General features: G+C 34.9%; 1 protein-coding gene and 1 long non-coding RNA gene across 2 annotated transcripts in view; one reads left to right on the top strand and one right to left on the bottom strand.

Moving 5' to 3' along the window:
* The window catches only part of shank3a (SH3 and multiple ankyrin repeat domains 3a), a 225,513-nt gene that overhangs the window by 10,781 nt on the left and 196,212 nt on the right, over nucleotides 1-18,520 (top strand). The gene's annotated exons all lie outside the window — the stretch shown is intronic.
* Nucleotides 216-17,456, bottom strand: LOC122362840. Its single transcript, XR_006253167.1, has 3 exons — nucleotides 17,328-17,456; nucleotides 17,171-17,209; nucleotides 216-2,046 (listed from the first exon to the last, which is right to left on the bottom strand). It is a non-coding gene; the product is annotated as an uncharacterized LOC122362840 (long non-coding RNA).

Raw genomic sequence — 18,520 nt, 5'->3', positions numbered from 1 at the left:
TATATGCAAAATTAATTTGTAAATCCTTCAGTGCAAAATGTTAGTGGCCCTCCCCATTATTCAGGTGTCTTATTACTGGAAAAATAGGACAAAATGAATTGCATTTGATAGAGAGTGTGACTTTTGCTCTGTTACAGGAGTTAATATGACTTCATTTATGACCATCTCATCGTCTTGAGATTGAAACCAGCTCAGAATGTAGCTTTAGACCTTTGGTCAAGTAACAGGTGATTTCGTACTATATATTGTATGTGAACACATTCTTTGTTGCTGGATTAGTACATAATAATAACTTTCTTCATTGCCTTGTAGCTAACTGTCAGAAAAATATAAGGTTTAGTTACAAAAAAAAGTATTTCTCAAATTTTGATGTCTTCTGCTTCCTGATGTCAGCAGATTCTTCCTTTTTTACATTTAAGAGTATTGCATTCTGGCATTACAATAACTTTAATTCTCTCTCTATATATAATATGTATGCAATTATAATATTTTGTTATGATTTTAATATACATTCTTAAAAATAAATGTTCTTCATTTGTATTTTGTAAATTTCCCTTTAAGAATGTTAAAAAAATTTTCTCTTTCTCTGTGACATCGCTATGACAACCCCCTTTTGCAATCTTTGCAATTTTTCAAACCTTAATAAGATCTAGCGCACCCAATTCCAGATGTCATAACATTTGGAGCACAATTAGCTTCAGTGTGAAGACACGACAGGGAACTGAAGAAGTATCGATTATAATTAGAAATATCACTCAAATATCTTCACTAAAAACTGCAAAGAATAAATAATATTACTTATAAATGTTACACGTTTGGTGTAAATCGAATCCGACTTCCTCAGTCCTTATACAAGAGCGAAAAACAAACTCTTCCCAAACCAATCAGTTTACTTAGTTATTTCTTCAAGCATATTGAGCGCGGGTCTCATCATCTTCAGATCTCTCTTTTATCTGAGATTCAACAGTATAAAGCCATAGAGCATCTCTAGTGTTGTTTATTGATCTCCGAGTCCGTTCAGCAGGCGTTTTCAGCAGGCCTCCTCTCCTAGCGCTGTTATGAGCGTGTCGTATGAATGGATGAAAATGAGGCTGCTCCGGGCACTGCTGCTGGAATCATCGCTGGCCTCCGGTCTGCTTTGGTTAAATAATGAGGCAACACACAAAACATGTATAACCTAAAAAGATCAGGCCGGAATCGATTCAACTGCTGAGTGCTCTGTGCAACATCTCTCTCCCTCGATTTCTCGAGCAGGTTTGGGAACAGAGGTGGAAGTAATGCAGATACAGCGATGAGAAGAAAAAGATTTTGTTGATAAAAATAGAGGTGAATGAACAAAACAGGAGAGCAGCTGCAGAGATGTGCAAAGACTTTGTCTCGTCCCAAGCCACATTTTCCAGGAGCTTACGGACAGTTTATGCACCACATTTCCTTGTGGATTATTATTTGCAGTAGTAGTATTTTGTTGTATTATATATTAATAATAATAACAACTAATATTAATAATTGTCTTTGTTACTATTTTACATTGGTTTTTTTTACAACATTGATAAATAAAAAATAATTTAAAAAATCATTTATTATGATTAATTTATGTAATTACTTGCTTTAATAACAATATTTATTTATTTAATAATATTTATATGATTAAAAAAATGTGTGTATATAATGTCATCTGACAAAAATGGCCTTGGTCTTTCCATCTCATTTTCCTTTTTACCAATATTGTCTCTCTTTCTAGGAAAAAAAAAATCCTTCAAGTACCACTTTGCCATTGATTGGTTGTTCTCTCTTTCCTTCATCTGTCTCTCTCTCTGTCTCTGTAGATATTATGCACTTCCATTAAATCTCATTTCACTCTGTTTGTCTTCTCTCTCTCTCTCTCTCTCTGTCCTCATTCTTGCTCCGTGTGTCTGTGTTGTAGCCTGCAGGGCAGAGTGAGAGACAGAGAAGGCCAAACTCTGTCCTGCTGCTGCTTGTGTTCGGAGACGAGACTTCTGTCTGTTTGGCTGGGTAGATGCTCAAACATTCGCCACATGGCATGTGCTGAAGAAGAAGTGGAGGGAACACTTAATGCCTTTTTATTTGGCTAGCTCAATTTCAAGATGTGAGCTCAGTAGTTGCCAGATCTCTCTTTTACCAGTTTTTCACCGATAGAGTTGGAACCAGTGTTAAATTGATTCTCATCAGGAAATGTTTTTTAAACATATATATATTTCTGAATTAAAAGACTGATGAATTAAAACGTGATGATTTTGGGGTAGTGGTTTTAGTTTACTATAATAACCATGCTTCTATGAAGTTTGTAGCTTAACATTAAGTGACAGGTTTGTATATGAGCAGTTTTTTGGCTTTTTCTAACTCAGAATGATGGGGCATTTCACACAGGAACTGCATGTGCAGTGTGGTGTATCTGAAGAGCTTGCTGAAGCGAGCAAGACCAGAGTCAGAGTTTAAAGTCTAATCCAGCAACATCAATTATCAGAAGCATGGCCCCACAATGCATTGCAGCTGTTAATGAGGCCCCCAGTCATTAAACACCAGCCACCAACAATGTGCTCCACTAAACCTACAAACCAATAAACCTCTAACAGCTTCATTGCACTTTGAGGATGTCTGCAATAATTTATGTGTAATTAAATAGCTGTAAATATAAGATGATTTTATTCTCATCTCCTCCTTTGTCCACTACATTTTCTTTTACTTGATGGTTTTTAGTGTGTTATTAGAAAACTGCTAGGGTGTTCTGGGTAGCTGTGAGGCTGTTGCTTAAAAGTGCTTATTTGATTATATATTCATTTAAGTGCATATTTGTTCATTATATATATATATATATATCTATATATATATATATATATATATATATATATATATATATATATATATATATATATATATATATATATATACAACTACCCATATATTTTTCCATGTTATTTACTTGACCTTGTTTTTACTTTTTAATTCACACTTTATTCACCTTTTAGTTTGCTTAAAGAAATGATATATCAATATAGCAGGTAGGTCTCTTAAAGTATCTTGGAGATGTGGCCACAGTTCTTCTGGATTTAGTCTGTCTTAGTTTGTTCTGTTTCTTCATGTTATTCCAGACAGATGATGACAAGATCAGATCTCTGTGTGAAGCACTGGCTGTCTCCAGACAAACACAAATCTCACTAGATCATTAGATTTAATGGCAAGAAAGGAAAAAACAAGCCAAGAGCATTTAAAGAACCTTTAGATTGTTAAGAATATGCGCGAATACATTGCAAATGTGCATAAATGCAAGCATAAAAAGCAAGTTTTGTTTTGTGGTAAACAAGCTGTAATGGACAATGTCATTCAGAAGATTTCCTGCCCTCCCTGATGTCTCTCATCTTCCCCTCTATACCCCAAAACAAACCTCTTCATCTCACTTATTAGGGCAGGTAATTGAAACTGGAGAGGCTCGTCATCTCACCTGGTTAATGTTCATTCAAACTAGAGCACATCCTCTGCTTCCCATTAGCCTTCCTCTCTCTTCTTACTCGGCTCATTTATTCACACCATCCAGCTCTTTACTCAGCATGTCACTTTCCAGCCTATTCCAATGAAAGCTGCCAGAAGCTTTAGCTAAGGCTGTTCGTTCAATCTTTCTTTTGGCTGGTCTTTTTTGATTTCAGAAAGTCGTGAGAGGGCAATAACCTAGCTTACCTCTGAAATGAATCATAATTGAGCTGCGTTGTTCAGCACAGCCCTGCCCCGGCCCCATCTTTTTATCTCTCGTGAACAAACAGCGGCTAAATGAGTGCTAACTGTTGTTTACATGGCGCTAACTTTGCCCTCGCCCTACTGTGTTGTTGTTGTTAAATAAACTTCACCCTCGTGAGCACCAGCCAGAGCTAGAGTACCCTTCAGTGCTACTTTGTCAGAGCTGCAGTTCTGTTCAGCTTAATAAGAGGGAGCTTGGGTGCGCGGCTAGCTAATGCAGTGTGTACCGTTAGCTAATTAATTTGATAGGCTAGTCACGCTCTGGCATGTCCAGAGGGATAGGATGGATTGTAGGGGATCAGTGACACAGATTAAAAGAGAGTAGCCGCCGAATGTGTTTCTCAGATGGGTATGGACAACCCTGCACCACTGTGCACTTTCATTAAGCTAATGCCACCGAGTTTCGGTGTGATAGCGGCTATTAGCAGCCAAGCTATTTCCCATCTCACTGAAACTACTTGTCCCTCACCACCCTTTTCTAAAGCTAAATAAACAGTTGTGTAGAATAATGTATAGTAGTAAAACTAAAATGGTTTTCTATATTGCAGTAACTTTTTTATATGCTTTTGAGCTTTGTCGCTAATGGACAATTCAGTTAAACTAGCAACTGATTGTAGCTCCAGGCTGGTAAATGCTCATTTAAGTGGTTTGTCATGTGCGTTTAACCTGGTTTGAGGCTTTTTATTCCACATTGATGGGGACCTGTTTGAACTAGTTAAGCATTTTACAAACATAATGTGAATTAGTTAACCAGTTGACTACTATAGGTAGCCAGTATAAGTTATGTTTACTGCACTTCTATAAAGTGCAGAGATATAGTCTTCTGTTGTACTAGTGATGTACTAGAATGCACTAGTTAAAGGGTGATTTTTTTTTACGTGTTTTACTCACCCTCCAGTCATCCTTGGTGTATATGAATTTCTTTTTTTAGATGAATGTAATTGTAGTTATATTAATTGTCCTGGAACTTTGCAGTGGGAAGGTGTTTCCCTTTAACACGTTAAATAAAGTGTGCGCAAACATATGAATATGTCCCTAAATAAAGAGTAAATGAAGGCCTCCTGTAGTGAATGCATGTGTTTTTGTAAGAAAAATATCCATATTTCAAATGTAATAGACACTTTTCTATCACTTCCACTATTTGTCATACGCGAAAGGTCTATTGTTTGTTCTATCAATCTATACTATCATTCGTTATTTCTATCTGTCATTCATTTTTTTCATTCTGTTGTTTATTCTATTTATTGTTTATTTGCATCTATCCTATTCCTTCTAACTGCCTTTCCCTCTATCTATTGTTTCATTATTCTGTCATTTGTTTGTTGTGCCATACATTCTGTCTACCATTCCATCTATCCTTCATTGTGTCTGTCATTCGTTGTGTCTATCTATTGTTTATTCACTTTTTTGTTCCATAGATTTTTCCATTTTTCTATTGATCTGTAGCGGTTTATCAATAATATACCATTTGCTCTTCAAAACAACAACCAAAAATATCTCTGGTGCAAAAATATTTGATTTGAGATATACCTAGTCTCAAGGATGCTTAGATATCTTGACTGGAAAACAAGAAAAATGCATATTAATAAAATGATTTCTGATTTAGTTTGAAATGACTCATTGTTTACTCGTGAAAGGCCAGATGATCTAAACATTCAATACACGCAGTCCTGTCCCAGTTCGGATGACGAGAACATTTAGTTTATTCCAAATCCAAAAGGATCCAACCAGTGCAAAAAAGTCAAAATAAAATGAACAGCATGTGAGTGATCCTTTGGTGAATGCACGCCCAGGTTTCATCTTATCTAAATCTTGTTGGGCCATCCTGCTGTGAGCCTGGTGGCGTCGTGAACAAACCAGAACAGGAAATCTGATCAGCTGGAGTAATGAGCTCCGAGCTGCTGCTTCATCTCTTTGCATCTTTTATAGACCTCCACAAGCCTGCTCAACGCCACCTAAATTCTTAATGACCGCTCACACTCAGCTGTATACACTCTCGTTTTCGCCGTCGCTCCCGCCACGCTCGCGGCTCCCTCAGATCGTTTGCTTTTACCTGACGCTGGGAAACTATGTGTCTCTTTGCTGATAAGGAGAATGACCTGTTTTGGATTTACCTAAAAGCAAAGTGTGATAGTAATGAGAGGATAGTGCTTCGGCTCTCGTGGCGAACATAAAAGACAAGACACAAAAAAGGGAGGAAGCTCTTGGCAGCGTCTGGGAAATACTTGATATGAGGTTGCCATGGCAACTTGCTAACACACTGAAATAGTCATTTATTGATGGTAATGGCAACACCGCAAGCGTGCGGTGATGAGTTGAGTCAAAACATTTGTGCATTTTATGTTAACATGTAATTATGCTAAAACAGTAATAATTTAATAAGGGAAGCACTGCACAATGCCACTTTCTTCACATCTTCATAGTCAACAAACTGTACTTTTTTCATAATTGAGAAGTAATTTTTCTCTGCGTGTGCACCATTTTGCCTTTGAAATGTAAGACAAGAGTTTCATTCTTTAATAAAAAGGCTCTGGGCTCTCTAGACTGCTCTGATGAAACACTGTCAAAAAAAAAAAAAAAAAAATCTCTCATGTCCACACTCCTGCTTGGCCCCTTTTATTCCACTCTTCCACTCTTCTTTCTTATTAAACTCTACCTATTTGTTTGTCTTATATGTATGTACATATGTACTGTATGTATGTATTATATATGTATTATGTGTGTGCGTGTGTATGTCCACCTTATGACGTTATGGGAATTCCACACGGATAGGAATTCCAGTAAATTTTGTCCTTGTGGGGACATTTTTTAGGTCTCCACGAGGAAACAAGCTTATAAAACATACAGGATTATTATTATGTTTTTTATCTAAAAATGCCAGTAGTTTCCTGTAATTGGTAGGTTTAGGTGTAAGGTTGGTGTAGGACAATAACACATACAGTCTGTACAGTATAAAAACCATTACACCTATGGGGAGTCCCAGTAAAACATGTAAAAGCATAAAAATACCATAATATGTTTGCAGATGTTTATTAGAAAAGTGCTAAGTTCACATGCTTGTTTCAATGCTGCAGGCAGCTATTTTACTTTCAAATGTTTGTTCTGTGTTGGAATGTCTGTTTTTGTCTGTGTGACTCCACCCAATGTCAGTTTACCTAATAGTAGACACCAAGTTGCCAGTTAATGGCAAACAGGACACATTTCAGCAAACAAACTCATCATGACCTTCTATCTGCATTTGTGCTTGTTCCTACTGTGTGTCCTTGATCTGGCAATTTTACTCTCTCCTGAGGAGGAGAGTATAAGACACAACTCTTTCATTTGGACTGCAGTATCCATTTCACTTGTTAGCTGTCAATATTACACACTGCACCTTTAAACAGCTATTTATATGTTACTTAACATAGTATGTATAGTCTAAGTACCTTCAGTAAAAAGGAAAGTTATTTCAGCAGCAAAACTTTGATTATTAACATTACAAAGAGATGTTGTGGCTGAAATTACATGCACCACTGATTTGTCTACAATAACACCAGGAATCACGTATTGAGAAAGTAAATAAAACCACTTTAAACCACTTTGACTATGATTTATCATATTCTGTGTGAGCAGCAGACAGAGACAATCAAAGATGGTGAGCAACCTTTTAAATACCTAATGTCACGTGAAATCCTGTAATGAAGAAAATGTGCTGTTTCTCTTTCATCTGTAACTTTGCAACCTTGAACTGTTATTCTTATTGAAATTAGTGGGGTGTGTTGAAAACAGTACATTAAGATAGTTAGCATTTTTACAGGAATGCTGCATTAACATCACTCTGAAATCTAATCATGTATGCATCATGTTCATCATCAAGCGTAAAAACTTACAAATTTATGCATGCTTTTAGGCTAAAAGTGTTCTCACCAAACGAGTGCAAGGCAGCAAGCAATCAAGAGCACCTTGTGAGTGTGGTTTGTCATTCTCTTGTTTAAACACTCTTTCATGCGTGTCTGAGCAACTCATGCAGGATCTGCAAAGACTTAGTCATTACCAAAATCCACCATGTAGTGTCAAAATCCTTCTTATGTACAGTAATGGTATCATATGATGATGGGTAAAGCAATGTATGATTAGCATATTCATATACCACGTTATTTAAAGGGGATACTAAAATACTTAGTAGATAGAATGATGAATATTACTATCATGAAGGGATGATATCTTTTCTATGGATAGGTTTTTCCATCCACCCATTCCTCCATCATCTTCCTGTTTTGTTGATGTTCTATCCATCTTTGTGTATTGTTATATCCATCCATTTAACTTTCTGTGTATTGTTCTTTCCATCGGTCCATCTATCCCTCCCTCCCTCTCTCCCTCCATATTTCTGTGTATTTTTATATTTTACATACTTTCTATGTATTGGTTTGTCCATCCATCCATCCATCCATCCATCCATCCATCATTATTCCTTCTCTTCTGCCCAATCATCATCCATCTTTTTGTGTATAGTTCTGTCTATCCTTTCTTTCATCATGTATTGATTTGTCCATCAATCCATCCATCTATTTACTGTTCTATTCATCCATCCAACAAACCATCAATGTGTTGTTCTGTTTTTCCATCCATTCATCTTTCTTTGTCATTCTTAAAATCAATCCATCATCCATTTGTCGTTCTACGCATTGTTCCATCCATATTATTGTTCTATTTATTGTTCTGTCTATGCTTCCACCCATTCATCATATTATTGTTCTATGTAATGTTCTGTTCATCCTTTCATCCATCCATCCATCCATCCATCCATCCAACATCCATCCATCCATCCATCCATCCACAATACCTAGTTTTGCATCAAACAAAGCTTAAAGTATTACGACAAGTCCAATGCTACGTTCTAAACTGTTGCAATGAAATGTTGTTGAATGCCTGCCTTTTACTCATCCGATCCCAGACTACACCAGTGAAAAACATCCGTTATTCCTTAACTCAGAATGACCATATGTATTCCTGCGTATCTGAGCGTGCAATCCTTACATGTTGGTGTGTGTAGAGTCTGTGCACGGTCTGACATTCTCCCCTTTAGAGATCTGAGATTTTTTTCTTTTTGTTCTTTTTTTCTCTACTCTTTACTCTGTGTTTGGTTCTTCCGCTGTTTCCATGGTAACATATCAAACTATCGGAACCTCCTGTCTCCACCCAACCCAGTCTCCCTCCCGATTTGGTTGTAGGTCAAAGATAAAGAGAAGGAGAGAGAGAAAGCAAGTAGTCTTAAAGGTGAGTGGAGTTTAAGGGCTCTTTTATGGCTAAGCTCTCTCTCTCTCTCTCTCTTTCTCTTTCTCTCTTTCTTTACTACTTACACATACACTTGGATCTCTATGGTGACGAGAGCAGCAGGCCTGTCTGCCGTTTGCTTGAGTTCTGTAATGGTGAGTAAGACACCAAACTACCCTATTTCTCTTTACTGCTAAAAGTAAAGCAAGTCTTTGTACTTTTTTGTCATCCATATTGTATAAGTTCTGCGATGCATCACTTTGATGTCTCCAGTGTGGTTGTACGCTTGAATTAGTCGGAATTTTTGTTCAGTTTAATATTTTTTGTTATGTCTGCTTTCTTTCTCGGTCTATGTCTAACTCTTTAACTCTTTGGTCTGCAAGTACCAAAACCTACTGAGCTGGATATCTAGACATCATTGTAATCATAGAATGTATTGTGATGTGCTCAGTTAACACCAGTGAGTTTGTTCACTCAACACCAGTGATATTTCATATTCTTATATACATTCATAGTTAAACTTACAGTTTTTCAGTATGTGTATTATATATATATATAATACACATACTGAAAAACTGTAAGTTTAACTATGAATGTATATAAGAATATGAAATATCACTGGTGTTGAGTGAACAAACTTAACTATTAAATAAGTGATTGGCCCTTATTTGCTTGGTCCACTCTCCAGTGCACTTCATGTAAGTTGTAGCTGCCTATGAAACATACATACAGTAGGTAGCTGCCTTCAATGTTTTCAGCGAATCTCTCTCTTTCTCTGGATGTGTTTGTTGTAAGTAAGATTAAAAGTGGTCTTACAGGTCAGGCTGACACTTCACAGCAAAAGAGCTGAAGCTTTCCCAGTAATCAGCTCATAACTGACTTCCAAGACAAACACACACACACACACCTACAGACTGGCCTTAGACTTACTGCGACAATCAGATTGATACATGGAAACACAATCAGGCTTCTAATGGAAATGGATAATGAAGTGCTTTCAATCAGCCTCATGCAGAGTGTATTCATGAGCATAACAATTTTAATTCCTTTATTTCATTAGTGTGATACTCCTTGATATTTTGCCATAATTATATTGTGTGTCATTTATATGCATCGTACTTTCCAAATTACATCTAGCAGGACACCACAAGTTGGGCATGTGGGTAGTTTTTGTGGAGTGAGAAGGTGCTTTATTTATAAAGCTTGAGCAATTGCTCTCTTATGCCCTAAGAACCCACGTAACCTTCTCTCTAAGATTGTTGGTAAAACAATCAGTCTTTGAGTAACACAGTCAGATGGTCTGTCTTTCTGTCAGTAATCCAGGTAATCAGCATTAATCGGTTTCATCCCCATTAGACATGACATATGTTTCTTCTGCTTTTTAGCTTCTGCAGTGGCATTTATTCTCTTAAAGAAATATTGTAGGTTTAGTTAAGCTCAATTGACAGCTTTTGTGGAATAATGTTGAATACCACAATAAAGAACTTGCCCTCATTGCTCATTTCTCTCTCCTTTTTTAAGCTATAATCAAGACTACAGTGAGACGCTTACAGTGGAAGTGAATGAGGGCAATTTTTGCCGGATTTACAAGCTTAAATGTGAAGCTTAAAACTTTATGAAACCACATATTTAACTCTGTTAAAAGTTTGGCATCGTCTGGGCTGTAAAGCTGCTGAACTTTTAGTGGTTTAAAGTTTATGGCGGTTTGTTGCCATGGCTTTACACAACTTTACTAAGCATTTTTTCCACATTTAAAATACATATCATGTATGTCTTACTATTAAAACACTTAAAAATGATTAATTATAACAGATTGATCAGTGTTTGACTATATCCAAAATTGCATGCTGACTTTTGAATAAATATACGTTTTTTTACTTTTACACAAGCGTGTTCTGTATATAGTTTTTAATCGGACATGCCATATTCTTATATAGTAGGTATGTATTCAGCTGCAGCCTTGATTTATAAATTACAGCAGCACATAATGCAAGATAAATGATTTTTAATGTGACTCAGATGATTGTTCCTGGCTGTTCGTGATTTTATGGGAGCACAGACAAATAGAAGAGTTATAGATAACTCGCAGTACCAATATTCAGCTCACGTGAGCTTGATGCATCACAAATTAAACTTTTCTCAGCTTCGTCAAGATGTTGGACATGCCGTATCGCGTTGCCAAAGGCCATTGACTCTCACGTCACTGGAAATCACAGACTCTCATTGAAAATGAATGACTTCTGCTTGGTTTGTTGCTGCATGTTGCTGTCAGTGTGAACAGGGCTTTAAAGGTGCCAGATGGTTAACCAGATGGGTAAAAGTCTTGCAAACATGACTCAGAAAAGTAAAGTAGTTCTGAGAGAAGAGGCTAGAATCATTTGTTTGCAGATGCCACATGGTTTAACGTTGTATTATGTAATGCAATTATATTTTTTTAAAAACAAGCAAGACCATTTTAAAATGTTGGACTATTTTGCGACTTCTTTCAGACTAGTGGAAAGAAACATCCAAAAGATACCTATTACACTTTATCTATGTGCATCTGTAGGATCCAATTATGATACGCATCTTTAAAGGCTGCTTTTTATTTCCTCAGTCAGAAATCTCCTTTTCGGTAGCGCTTTATACACTAAACTTTATGGTTCCATTCCTATGTATCTTGAACGTTTTTTTGATTCATATTTTAATTGAATTCTTAAGAACTTGCCATTGACAGTATTTTTAGTCAAGCCTTTACAGCATTAGATAGGAAAATAATATGACAGTTATGCAAAAGAACAATAATAAACTCTCAATTTTCAGTTAAAGGCAGTTAGTTCATCATCGAGTGTTATCATCCATCCAGCTCGGTTCAGTTTAAATCGTATCTGTGTTTAGATTTATGCATTTGGATTTAAAAACAGATATTCACATTTTCCTCTGATATCCAATAAAATAAAACAAGAATTGACCTTTTCTGCATATTTGCACACTTATATCTGTATCTGTAAATAAGTAAATCAATTCTTCCTGTACTGTGATTCAGTTATGACCCTTCTCTAAGTCAACAAGTGTACAACTATTTAGTATTACTAAATGGCCATGCAACTTTGATAACATTAAGGTTGTAGTACTCTACCTGGACTGATAGGCTCATTCTTTGAATAATATATTTGCGGGTGATCTCAGAACTGATGAGTCACCAAACTTTGCTCTCTCTCTCTTTATGATGTACCACACTCAGAAACGTCAAATTAATTCTCATGAGGTGTCACACGGCTGTAATACAATCTCGTCTCCCTAAAGCAAATGTGTAAATTATTAGATCATGAATGATTAATCTAACCTCATACAAAGTGTCCTCGCAGACCAAAATCTGCAGATCTGCTGCCATAATGTGCCCAAAAATGAACACAAGACATAGTCATCGGTCAGGACGTGTGACTTTACACTCAGTGATGGTGAACGGAAGATAATATGATGATTTTAAAGTGGAATAAATGGCAATGCTTTAGAATTGGGAACGCTAATACATTATTTTAAATCACCTTTGACTTTTCCTTCAATAAATTCCTATCTTGCTGCTTAGGTAGTTGTTTATTGAGCTTATTAAGGTCAGGTATTGGGTCAAATAGGGATGTAGAATAAGGCATTAATATGTGCTAATTACTACTAATATATGCCTAATATTATAGCGATATGCATGCTAATAAGTAACTAGTTAAGAGAGCCTAAAATAAAGTATTAGTGAATAAATTAAAGTGCATGTATTATGGGTTATGAAAGGTTCATATTTTGGTTTTGGGAGTTCCAAACCCCTTGGTGATTGGTTGATTTTATTAAAAGCAGTGTTTGTGAGGTTTGTGAAGCAGCACCTAGTGAAAAGAAAAGAATTTTACATTTTCATTTAGACCAACACAAAAAAAAGGCCAACAAGTGGGCGGGCAGTATGCTAATGTTTCATATTGACCTCAGCACGAAACGGCTTGAGGCTTGTTTTAAATACGACTCGTTTCAGTGATTCTGAGACGACGCCGACAGACAGTAACTTTATACACGGTCTACCTTCAGATTTAAAACTTTGCAGGATGTTTTCATTCACTTAGAGCTGTGTTACACACTGCATGAAATATCATTTTCAAAAATCCATAATAGGGGCACTTTAAGTTGGTGTTAAAAAATAATGCTTATAATGGCACCATACTTTGTCTGTAGTAATTAAAATAAATATATATAAAAAAAACCTCACTAAAGCGGTACTGCTCTTTTTTTGGTACTGCTCTTTGTATTTTTTTTGGTGAGTGTTAGTGAATAATAGTGAGAGTAAAAGAGCTATTTAAGTGTAGGATAAAAATTGACATACTAGGCGTATATTTTTATGTCATGCTCTAAGTGACAGATAATAATTATTTGTAGTGTAATCTCAGCTAGTGACTCTTTTTTCTGCAAAAACATCAATCTTCACAGTTACTAAGCGCAATGTTTCTCTCTTTAGAATCTTTTCTTCTCCTCTTGTGGACCAATTTTTTTTTTTTGCAAATCTCTCTTCCTCCCTTTCATTTTCTGTGGAGAATAATGCATTAGTCTTTTGTTAATTCATCTTTTTTGTTCTTTCACATTGAGCGTGAATGATCAAAATGAGAACATTAGACAGTGGCCATATTTCTTTCCGATGACGTCAGTTTATTCATACACCGACTGCTTAGCGTGAATAATATGCACGCGCAGTCATTTATAGGGAGAAAATGGTGGAGCGTGATTGAGACAGGTTGATTTGTGCACAGCATGTGACGCTAGAATGAGAGGAAAGAGAGAACTGTATGTTTGAAATAATACTGCGCTGCTTTTGGTTGGAAGTCAGCCTTGGGTTGTGCGCTCTGGGTGGTCTCGCTATAACTGAAATAGCTTCAGCTGTGACTAATAAGACTGATAGAGCCTTTGCCACACTGAACTCGTCTATTTCACACTGTGCAATGGAAAAAAAAGAACAAATAAATGAAATTAACATCAAAATGAGACTGAGTTATGTTGAAATAGGTGGCTCATTTATTTATTTAGTTTTTAGTTTTTCTATTTGACTAAAGAGGAAAAAGAGTTTAGAGAGTGGGAGTCATGGTAAGCTGTGCCACTTTGACTTAATTGCTCTATAAGCAAGTAGATAAGGGTGAAAACATATATATCATAAATATCAAATATTTGAAGGCATATTGTGCTGGAAAAATCATTGAGCTAGCATTCAAATATTTTGATATCAATGTATAAACGTATATTAAACTTTAAAATGACTGTATGCGGAATAATACTATTTGGAATTTATATGTTTTTAGTTTTTTCATTTATAATAAATGTAATTACTATGCTTAAATCTAAAACTTAATTTATTTATCAGTATATTAACTTATAGATTAATGTATGAGTAATAATATTTGTAATTGTTGTATTTGGGAAGAAAAAAGTTTAAGTTGTGTGTGTGTGTGTGTGTGTGTGTGTGTGTGTGTGTGTGTGTGTGTGTGTGTGTGTGTGAGAACCCCACAAGAAATAAAAAAAGTGTTTTGAATATTTCCTGTTGAAAGTTATTACACTATTACAGAATACTGTAATATTTATTATTGAATAATATTTGTAATAATTGCTACAGTTTGAGAAGGGAAATAGACAGTAAATATTCAGCTAGACTCAAATTTTTGTAATATTTAAAATTTATACCAAAAGTGTATTAAATTAAACTACAAAGTTACTTTTGTGCTATTAACAATTTGTAATAATAGCTGTTTGTCAAAGCTTCGTCTTCAATTTACACTGCACATATGTTCCCCCGTAGTTTATTCATTTATATTTTTAGTTTTGTTAAAGTTGTGTAAAATTAATAACATTTGTAATAATTTCTGCTTTTGCGGTCGAAGCTTTGAAGCTTATATGCATGTACAATCAATGTAATTATCGTACTTAATAAATCTAAAACTTTGATGTATTTATTTATTTATCTATCAGTATATTAATGTTTAAATTACTGTATGTGTAATAATAATGGCATTCAAGTATTTTGAATATGTTAAATTAGTCAAAAAGTGTGTATTAAATGAATCTAAGCATATTACATAAAACTATAAAATTACATTGTGTGCTATTAATAATATTCGTAATGATTGCTGTGTTTGTCATAAAAAGCATTTTACGCCACACATATATCACCCCACGTTTTTAGTTTTATTAAATATAATGCATTTTATTGTTCTGCTTAATAAATGTAAAACGTCACAGCTTCTCCACTGAACACGTGTAGTGTAGAAAACTAGAGCTTTACCTGTCTGGCAATAAACGATATAGTCAATCAAAATCAGTGTCTCCATTGGAGTTCTATGACTGGGAAACGGTGTGAGGCTTCTGGGAGGCATGTGTTCAGAGGCTCTGGCTCAATCATACGTCTGCTGTGTGGGTCGATAACTAGAGAGGCTTCTGCTGGGACGGAGCTCAGAGGATGGTGTTCGGTCTGATTACAAAACTGTGCTCAGACTGTTTCGGTGAATGTGTGTAAAAGTTCGCGGGAGGCTCTGTAAGACCGTATAGGATTCAACCCCTTGAGTCCGTGAGCGCGGAGGATTCTGCAGGTAAAACCAGGATTGTCCCAAGATCATGGGACAATCTGAGGAACTTGCTCCGCGTTACTCTGTAAGTCTTTAAATACTCTCAGAGCAGAAGGAAATATCAGTCCTTTACGATTCCTGATTCTCAGATAATACCTGTGGACCGTTGTTCACTGCCATTCACCTCCACATCGCGGCTTCTACACCGCATGGGTCGTATTTAGCTGAATACTTAACCTATGTTGGTGCTTGACTTTAAATGTAAAGTTAGTAAGGTGATTGACAGCGAGAGATTGGTTTTTTGACGTTGTTGAGTTCAACTTTTGCTGGTTAGTTTTGGCAGGTAACATCCAGCGCCTTCAGGAAGCATCGTTTTGCATGATATGCTTTTGAGAGGCTATTGTAGACTTTGGTTGGGATCCAGGATTACAGAAGAGAGCAAGTCATTATAAACTGCTCTTTTATGACACTAACGTCCCAAAGTTAACAGCTGTTGTATGATTTCTCATCAAAAGCTTGACACTAGTCACTAGTACAGTCTGTACTGAACAATATCCTTCATCTCTGCTCAAACTCTGAAGCGAGGGGCTTTGCCTCACTGATCAGTGCTTGTGAAATCCTCTCTGGATCTCACACGCTGCACTGAGTTCTGCCATTTCTGTCTTTCTTTCTTTCTTTCTCTTTTTTTTGCATTCAGTACTGCAGCTTAGTTTTGGGAGAAGAGAAAGCAAATTCTCATATCTCCCACACACCGTTTTATGGCGTTGTTGACACTTTTTTTTGAAATTTTATATACATTTTTTTTTTTTTTTTTTTTTTTAAACATTGTGATTTTGGAACCATCACTTTGAATGAATCGAAAGTTACTGAGCTGTGTTTTTTTTAATCTTCATTGTGCTAAAAAAATTTTGTTTCAAAAATATATATTTATAAATAAATTGAAATATATAATATAATATTAATATTTTTTATAGTATTTGCAAATATCTTTGATAGTACATAATAAAATTTTATTTTGTGGTTGGGCCAGTGATTAACATGGTTTTTTTCATTTTACAAATATAAAAAAAAAGACAACCATAAAAAGCATAAAAAAGATATATATATATATATATATATATATATATATATATATATATATATATATATATATACATATATATATATATATATATATATATATACATATATATATATATGCTTTTAATTAATGTATTTGTTATTGTATTATTATTACAGTATTATATTATATGATATATACTTATTTATGTACTTCTATAAATATATAAATCAACATATTTGAGGTTGGGCAAGTGATTTATTTCATGTGTATATTCGAATTTTTACATTTTACAAATATTATAAATATAACAAATTAATAGATATTAAACGTTTTGATAGTACCCTCTTTTTTAATATTGAAATACATTTTAAAATGATAAATAATTGTATTATTAGTAGTATGTTTAATTGTTCAATTGTAAATAATTATTTTTGTATAGTGTTTGTTTTTAAGAATAAGTTATTTATTTATTTATTTATTTATTTTTTTTAACTGGTCGACTGAGCCAGCACAAAAAGTAAATAAATCAAATTCTTACCGTTGACCCCAGGTTTGTGTCCATCTTACACAAACAATGCTGTTCAATGAGTTTATTCCAGCAGGGAATAGAAGAACATGCAGAATAACAGACAGAGGTTTTACAGATGTGCAAGTCACAGAAAAAGCAGAGAAAACATGAAGAAAATTGCTCCTACCTTCAGAAAGGATGCACCCTAAGCCAATAATGGTCCCATTGTAGATTTGATTATTTCCAAAAGCTACACTTTTCCATCATCATCTCACTCTTGTCCTCCTCTTCCTCCCTCACTGTACTTTTCTGCTGTCTCCTCATTTTGCAGAAACAAGCGAGGAAGCCCAGTTCTGCTGAAAACGATATAATCAGGATGGTGTCGACAGGATTGTTGCATTAGATAACTGCAGAACGCCCTTCAGGACCCTTCATTTACACCTTAATGTGTTGAGCAGTCAGATCGAAGCTCAATATTGCAGCTAACAGCGATCTAAGCTTCTTTCTCAAGAGTTCTTCCTGAAATAACACAACATATAATATTAGTATTAAGTTTGATGCACTGATGCACACCGATTCACTTGATTTCAGGGTAGTTAAATCCTGTTTTTCAGTCTGGTGGTCCGAATCAGTGTTTGGAATGATACTTGGTGTATCGGTTCATCAAACAGGTGAAATCCTTTTCTTTGTGAAGAGAACACATCCGCACCCCCTTACATAGAGATGAAAATCACAAATCTGAATTCTGTAAAAACATGCCGTTTTTTCCCTTTTATTCTTCACATTAACATTTGGATACAACATAAATATAAAAACCTTTTATGCTGTATGAGGTTTATAAAGGTTTTGTAAAATAATATTTTAAATGTAAATAAATCTGTACCTTATCTGTAAAAAAAAAAATATTATTCAAAATATTCCTTTGAAATTAAATTTTAACAAAAATATTTTGACAAATTTATTCTGTTTTTTAATTTGATAAACTCTCTTATGCTTTAATGAATTCATTTGTCTATATAAAACCACAGTAAAATTTGTAATATTGTAAAATAAAAATTTTTTCTTCAATGTATTTTTTAAATGTAATTTATTCCATGCGACGCGAAGCTGAAATTTCAGCGTCATTATTTCCATTCTTCAGTATCACGTTAATTAATAATAATTAATATACATTTTTATATGCTGTTTTGACACATGTTTTTGTGGAAACTGTTCCTTTTTTTTACGTCACTTTTGATAAATTTATCGTGTCCTTGATGAATAAGCATAATTACTTTAAAACCTTTGAACAGTAGTGTATCTAGAAAACTCATTTTGTTAGAAGGCTCTCTTGAAATCGATCGGGTTGATTGTCTACAGTAGAATAGTTTGAAGGTCAAG

The sequence above is a fragment of the Puntigrus tetrazona genome, chromosome 18 (assembly GCF_018831695.1).
Source record: "Puntigrus tetrazona isolate hp1 chromosome 18, ASM1883169v1, whole genome shotgun sequence".
In the NCBI taxonomy this organism is placed as follows: Eukaryota; Metazoa; Chordata; class Actinopteri; order Cypriniformes; family Cyprinidae; genus Puntigrus; species Puntigrus tetrazona.
The sequence above is the reverse complement of the archived record's forward strand: the minus strand, read 5'-3'. Positions and strand labels throughout refer to the sequence as shown.